General features: G+C 43.5%; 1 non-coding gene across 1 annotated transcript; it reads right to left on the minus strand.

Moving 5' to 3' along the window:
* Window positions 1-5511: 5511 nt before the first annotated feature.
* Window positions 5512-5617, minus strand: LOC137207307 (U6 spliceosomal RNA). Its single transcript, XR_010935029.1, has one exon. It is a non-coding gene; the product is annotated as a U6 spliceosomal RNA (small nuclear RNA).
* Between the last annotated feature and the right edge of the window lie 645 nt (window positions 5618-6262).

Consider the following 6262-nt stretch of genomic DNA (forward strand, 5'->3'; position numbering starts at 1 on the left):
ACTGGGAGTTACTAGGAACTACTCCCAGCTGCTAGCCTTGGGGCGGGTGGTGGGGGGTTGGGGGGGAGAAAGGGGTGGGGAGAGAGAGAGGGGAGGGGGGAGAGAGGGAGAGAGGAGAATTGCACTCCGAGTTAAGAGAAGTGTGTTAAATGTCCCCCATCACTCCCACCCTCCTGCCCAAAACCAAACAAAAAACAAACCAATAAGGAAATTGATTTTGTTCAAGCCGTTGCAATAGGTAGAGTACCGCAGATCCAAAGAGAGTAGAAAAGTCCCTTAAACTTGTCTAGGAAGGAGCAGACAATTTATCCATGGGGTAATTGTACAGTCGGTGTTGTTTTGTGATCAGGGGGAGTGTCAGTCAACCAGACAGAAAATGTTCACCTCTGTGTCTAGCTAGTTTCAGGGGGACCAATAGTTTGGGCAATCACTTCTGAGACAAAGAACAGGAGGTTGGAGGGACTGTGTCTGGCCTCATCACAGGTAATTAGGGGGGTGTCTGTGAGTCTTATGAGGAGTCATGGGAGAGAGTGGACCGCAAGTCTTATCTAAGTCACATGGGGAAGGTTGTCCTTTGTGGTAAGCTGTTTCCCAGAATGCAAAAAGATAGGTGGACTTTGGAACACATGGGTTTGGGGGGTTTCTTCACCATCTTTGTTTGTTGGAAGAAAAGGGCTTGGGTAAATTTCAGACTGTCAAATTCTCCCAGTGACCTTGCCTGATGGGTGTTATCAGACTAATTTTATAACAGGCTTGGTAGGATTGAATAAGACCCCCTAGATCTCTTCTCAGAAGTGCTGGGAAATCACTCTAACTGGGAAGAAGTAGGGGTGGGAAAACTTAGGTCTCAAGACACCAGTGGTCTGAGGGACTCTTTTCTCTCTGCTTCTGAGGAGAGGGTGCTGTGGGGGGGAGAAGTTCTGTGTGGTTTTGGAGATGGGGAGGGGAGGGTGTTATTAGGAGCAGACTATGAAAGAGGGAATTTGTAGAAATAATGGCTTAGGTTGACTTATCTGCACATTTGTTTGAATTCTCCATTGACTTCACACCCTGTAGTCTTTTCCTTCATTAGCAAATAATTTTACCGAGAAGTGGAATGAAATTTCTGTGCAAGAAATCATTTCTTGCCAAAGGAGCTGTTAAAAATTAATAAACAGAAACCTCAATTAAAATAGAGTCAGGAGAGCAGAGCGGGGAGCTCTCAGGCTCTGCGAAGAAGAAAGAACTCACTCTTCTTGCCTGCAGGAGCACAACCGATGAGAGACAGTCACAACTTAGTAAATGAAAAGCCACAGACTCTGTTTACAGCCCTCCCACTTCCTTTTCCCTCTATAAAAGAGTTCTCCTCTCTGTTTTTGCTGGGGACTTGCATGTGGCTCACCACGGTTGCAGACCCTGAACTGCAATTCTCTGATGATCCTATATAAACCCATTTTTGCTGGAGAAATAACTGGCATTCTATTTGTTTTACATCAATAGCGCATAAAATCTCTGAATCTTAAATCAGACTTGAGAGAGTTTGGACTTGAGGGAGGATTCAAAGTGGGTTAGAAAGATGCTTATAAAGGCCATTTGTCAACAGGCATCAGACACCTTGGAAATCTGCACATCCTTCCACAGTTTCATTTCTAGGAATTTATCTGAAGGGATGAATCAGATAATGTTCAAAGATGTTTGTAGTGAGGGAACTACCCCAGCATTGATTATACTAATGAAGAATTAGAAGTCCAATAACAGTTTGCTAAATAAATTATAGAAACATCAACATAATAAAAATGTGACCATTAAAAAGAGAGCATGGACGTATATTTGTTTATGCAGTGTAGTGTTTATGTGTACCTCAGTTGAAAACTAGGCCTTGTGTGGAGCACAGCCACCTGGGTTAGGTGATTCTGATTCTATGGGGTTCTTCACCTTTCATGGCCTTTGGGCTATTTTGTATCTCCACAACTGATAGCAATGCAAATAATTCTTTATAGACATGCAACTAAATTCTGTCTGGTGGAGGTTCATGTGTCTAGCTCCTCCCCAGTGGAAGAAGCCACTTTTGTGTTCATTTGTAAATCCATTTCAGTATTCCTCATCTATAAATGTCTCTGCTATCTTGACTCCTCTGTTATAACCTCTTAATTGTCCCCTCGTTAATAATGAATTAAATAAAAATTTTAACATGTGTTCATTTTATATATGTAGGAGAGTCATAATTTCATCTTTAAATAATTATCCTTTAACCATTGAATGGTACTTGTGATCATTATTAAATAATAAAAACAAGTTACAAATAGTGTATCAAATAGTGTATCTTATATCATTCAAAGAAAAATGGCATGTTTTAATTGATGCACAGAAATAAAAAGTTCAGTGCAGTACACACCAAAATGTAGGAGTGGTTAGCTCAGGATGGGTTCATGGATGAATTTAATTGTCTTCATGCTTATCTTATTTCTTAGGCCTAACACGTATTATTGTGAATAAAAGTATTTAAACACCAAAGAAGCATTAATCAAAATCTGGGACATACCAACCTTTCTAACCAAATTCCCGTGGGATTCAGATCTCCCCTTCTCCCAATCTGGCAAGTCTAAAGTCAGGAGGTAACTTTTCTGGAATAGCCCTGCTTCCCTTCTAGGGGAGGATAAGTTGGCTGACATTTAAGAAGCCCCAAGGAACATTTAGGGCTGGGGCTCCCTGCTGGGCTACACGCCCAGAGGCTCTGGGTTGGTCTGTTGGGTGGGGACATGGGGTAGAGGCTTCTGAAGATAATATTTGAGACGTTTAGGCTGTGACTATGCAAAAAAGAAAATCTGAGGAAACTACTGGTTTGTATAGAGTGGCTTTGAATGATTATGATTGAAAAATACCGAGGGATTGATAATTTATGCCTACATCTCCGGTAGCTAGGGTACCAGATAGTCTCAGAAAGTGCTTCCATTAGAGGGAGCTGTGGATGGTTTGAGCTAAGGGTTCAAGGTTAACACTCCCCACCCCCTTCCCCAGTCCCACAGGAAGAAGCTGGTGGGCAGATCTGCGTGGGGTGGCCAATCTCCTTGAAGATGCTGGGTGAGGTCGCCGGAAGCCACCACGAGGTGCTATGTCAGCCCAGGGGACACAGCTACTCTGAGTCCCTTTGCTGGAGAGGGGTGCGGTAGGGAGGAAAGTTGTCCCCCGAAAAGCTGCTCTCCCCTCGGAGAACCAGGAATTCCCTGGGCAGTCTCTACCAGGAGTGAAATGTAGATCCTTTGCACTTCAACTCCTGTTCTATTTTCAGACTGATTCATAACTAAAACATGAAATAAATGATGGAAGGCACGGAGCACTGTCTGACACTTGCTCAACGCACGTTACTTTCTTCCCTCCCTCCTTCTCTTCTTCATCAGAATCTGCGGGGCCAGACTGTAGGCGCTGATTCAGACTGTCCTGTCTGAAGGGCTGTTTTCTGCAGGTAATAACAGAGGCGGCGGGTCCCTGGGCTGATTCTGCTCGAGGGGAGGAACCCGGCTTCCTGCCGCGCTGTCCACGCCGCCTTTCGAGCTCAGGACGCCACGAGACCGCCCTCTGGCGGCGACAGCCCCGCATGTTCTCAAGCGGCCAAGGCTCCGCCCCGCCGGGGCTTCACTGCAAAACTTCGTTCCTGACGCCCGGTCACTGTCCCCGCACGGTGGACACATGTCCCGCTTTGGACCGAATTACTAGGCAGGACTGCAAGGTAACTTGCTAACGCCATCAGACAAGAAAGGAGAGCATGTGAAGCTGGAGAGGGAGGGGAGAAGCATTTGCAAATTCCTTAAATTTTACAGTGAACAGACATATATCTATCACCCAGATTCGTCCATTAACATTTTATTCTACTTGTTTCATTACATACCTACCCATCACCCACCCTCTCTCTCCACCCATCAAAACAGCTTACTTTTCTGATGCATTTCAAAGTAAGTTGCAGACACTTCCCTCTAAACATCTCAGCCCTCAGTTTTTAAAGAAACACATGGAAGAGGTTGCTAATATTTATTTTCCTGCGCAGTACATTTCTATTTTCATGTTTTGTTCTTATAACCCTGTGAATGAGTTATTTATTCATTAAACTGAGATATAATTGACATATAACATTATTTTAGTTTCAGGTGCCCAACATTATGCTTTGGCATTTGTGTATTTGTATATATTGTGGAATAATCACCACCCTAAGTCTAGTTAACATCCATTACCACACGTAGTGACAACTTTTTTTTTTCTTGTGATGAGAACTTTTGAGATCTATTCTGGCAGCAACTTTCAAATATACAATGAGGTAGGAATTTTTAATCCCATTTTACAGGCGTGGAAACTGAGGGTCATGATGGGTGAGTAATTTGATGGAGCTGTGATTCAATCTGTGTCTTTCACAGCAGATGTCCTCCCCTCCCTAACTTTGATGGCTTCACATTTTACTTGGAATAAAAGCAGAAGTTCTCATGCACATGGCCATCCAGGACCCTGCACTGTCTGTCTCCTCCCTCCCTCACCAAAGCAGTCCAGTCTGCTTGGAGATGCATTCCCAGATCACCCTGTCTGAAGTTACCTCCCCCAGGGATGCTTTATTATCACCATATTTTATTTCTTTCTTAACACGTTTCACAATTAGGAATTACCTTGTTTTTACATTTGTTTGCTCATTATCTGATTCTCCGAGGAATGTAAGGATCTCCAGTACCTAGAAGTGGGCCCAGAATGAGTCAGCGCTGAAGGAATATATTCATTAAGTGGATGAGTGTAGAATTCTGCTCAGCTCACTAATTGCTAAGTCTCTAAGATATGAGATCTTGGGACATTAGGATGTCAGGCCTACAAGCACTGCTGCCATCTTGCTTCTGGTCTGAAGAAAGAGCTAGCCCAGGGAGGGGTAGACCCGAGCAGGAGGCCTGACTGGACCTCCTGGCCCCCACTGTCCTTCAGGACTTGCAGTTTTGTGAGAGTATTTTCAGTTATTTGCAGCTGAAGTCATCCTTTGCCGTTAGCTGACCACTTACCATGTACCCTCACTTTGCTTAGCATTTTAGAAATAATATTTCTAGGCTTTGTAACATTGGAGGCTGGCATTAGCTCCAAGGGTGCCCTTGTGACAATTAGTAACAGAGACCCCCCTCTGAGCAGATGTAGCCGTGGCTCCCACTCACCTCCGCCCAGGATGTCCCTGGTGAAGACGCAGCCTGAACCCCATTACAAGGTAGCATAGGTGCCGTTGCTCCCGTTTTGCAGTGAGGAGACCCAGACCCAGAGCGGAATTGACTTGCCCAACATCACATGGTTTAGCCACAGGCAGAGCTGGGAATCAAACCATGTCTTTCAAAAGCTCATACCAACTTTTAAAAACAATGTTTAGTTTTGACTTTAAATGACACATTTGAATAGAATGAAATAAAACCAAAAAATAAACATTTAAAATTGAGCTGTGTTGGTGGATTCTTTCCTCAGGCAAAGCCTACCGAAACGTTTTCAATATTTTATTTTATTTTTTTTGGCTTCGACAATAGACAAAATATGGAATGTGTCATAGATGTGCGTGTCATCTTGCACAGGGGCCGTGATGATGTTCCTTGTATAGTTCCAATGTTAGTATATGTGTGGCTGAAGCGAACACAGTATGGGTTTTTTAAAAAGGCTTATTGAGATATAAGTCACACACCATACAGCTTACTCATTCCAAGGGTACAATTCAATGGTTTTTGGTATATACACAGAGTTGTGCAACCACCACCATAATGAATTTTAGAATTTCATCACTCCAAAAATAAACTTTGTACCCCTTGGCCCAGTCTTCCCTCCCCCTGGTCCCTGGCAACCACTAACCTGCTTTCTGTCTCTACAGAGTTGCCTGCTCTGGACATTTCACGTAAATGGGGTCACACACCACGTGGTCCTTTGTGACTGGCATCCTTCACATAGCATAAGAATTTCAAGTTCATGTGTAGCTTGTATCCGTACTTCATTCCTTTTCATGGCTGAATAATATTCTACTGTATGGGTATATCCCATCTTATCTATTCATTCATTGGTTAGTGGGCATTTTTTGTGTTTCCACTTTTCTGGCTGTTATGAATAATGTTGCTATGAACATTCATGCCCAAGTTTTTGTATGGACATATGTTTTCATTTCTCTTGGGTACATACCTAGGAGTGAAATTGTTGGATCATACGATAAATCTATGTTTAATCATCTGAGGAACGTCCAGATGGTTTGCCAAAGTGGCTTCACCATTGTATGTTCTCACCAGCAGTGTCTCAG

This window comes from Pseudorca crassidens, chromosome 1 (genome assembly GCF_039906515.1).
Source record: "Pseudorca crassidens isolate mPseCra1 chromosome 1, mPseCra1.hap1, whole genome shotgun sequence".
Taxonomy (NCBI): Eukaryota; Metazoa; Chordata; class Mammalia; order Artiodactyla; family Delphinidae; genus Pseudorca; species Pseudorca crassidens.